This window comes from Aegilops tauschii, chromosome 6 (genome assembly GCF_002575655.3).
Source record: "Aegilops tauschii subsp. strangulata cultivar AL8/78 chromosome 6, Aet v6.0, whole genome shotgun sequence".
In the NCBI taxonomy this organism is placed as follows: domain Eukaryota; kingdom Viridiplantae; phylum Streptophyta; class Magnoliopsida; order Poales; family Poaceae; genus Aegilops; species Aegilops tauschii.
In genome coordinates, this window is record NC_053040.3 from 14822340 (window position 1) to 14823957 (window position 1618).

The following is a 1618-nucleotide window of genomic DNA, read 5'->3' on the forward strand; positions in this document are numbered from 1 at the left end:
GATCAGAGATTGAAGAAACACGACGGCCATTGGATTGACATCCAACAGTTACGTTTGCTAGAATCGTTTGTTGACGTATATAATAACTAAAAAAATCTTGCATACGCGTCAACTAAACAGGCCCACAAGTCAGACCACTCCCTCTTTTTTTTTAATAATTTATATATAGCTCATGGCAACTTCTTATGCAATTTATTGCAGTCGTTTTTTTGGTTGGCCAGGGCCAATTTCGCATATTTCTGTGGGTTCCAAACTATTTTTAATACCGAAATGTCGAGCCAGATTTAAAGTACTTTCAAGATATATTTAAATTAGGTTAATGCCCAATGAAATAGGAATCTGAAAATGTGAAAAAATTCAGAAATTATAAAGTAATTGCCAATTTGTCATCTGTTTTTATATTTACAACCCATTTCATATTAGTTTCAAGATTTGCAGGCATCTTGAAAGAGTTGCAGCCCATCAGGGCGTAGAAAAATTAGTAGGACTGGATTGGGTATTCTTCAGAAAAAATAAACTAGGCTCATTTTCACAAAGAAAAAATAGGTGGGCTGGTCACATGGTGAACATAAAATATAAGCCTGGGCAAGACGGGCCACGGCCCAGTTCAAACCCTGCTCCGTCTCAACAATACCAAACAAAAAAATACTGCTCGAGTAGCTACGTCCCAGGTGTCAGCCAATCTTGTGATGTTCTCTTGTCTATTGACTATATACGCTCACAATGTTGTGGGTCCCAGATGTCAGGAAAACACTAGGAGGAAGCATTTTATTTTTCCATACGCTTACGTGGTGGGCCCCTACTGTCATCCTCTCCACGTACTTCTGCCGATTCTTGTTGTTTATTGGCCATGTTGACAACGCGAGAGGGCGGCGCCGCGCCGAGCGCACCAAAGCGCGCGGAGGACGTCGGCGTTAACGATTTAGGAGACAGTGGGGTGGCGATGCATGCGCTGAGGCGCAGCCAGCCGTGGGAGGCGGAAGCAGGCGGCCCCGCCGGCGCTGGTTTGGTTTTGGCGGCTGGAGGAAGACAGGACTGAAGAAACACGACAGACTATAAAAGCAGCAGGAGTACTTAACAACCTTAACTGAAACCAGCAGGGGCACTTAACAACCAAAGCTGAAAGCAGTATGAGTACTTATACAGGTTCAACCATACAAAGCATGCCTCGAACAGTGCTACTTTGCCTACAGTTAACCAAGGATGAGGCCGCCAAGCCCCAGGACAAGGCCCAGACGCCACCCCGCGCATCCACAACCTTCTGAAAGCGGCTTCATCTCGCAACGTGGTCAATAAATAGGATATTCGCTTTAGAGCCATGGAAAAGCATGAACATACTCTTCTGTCCTATTCTCCAAGATGGACGGGCCTTCATTATTTGAGACCACCCATGAATAAGTATCTTTTCACCTCCAAGGGGAATTGAGTAGGTCGACATAAACATCATGTTGTGACCAAGCGCAAGTCTGACCCGACCATGGTCAGGCATCTGTATAGGAACAATAGAACTCGGCAGTTCCTGTTTCAAGAAGATCATAGCCGTAAAACTGTGTATAAGCAATAGTTTATGAACAACATATATAACAGAAAACAGCTCGTACCATAAGTTTCTCGACAC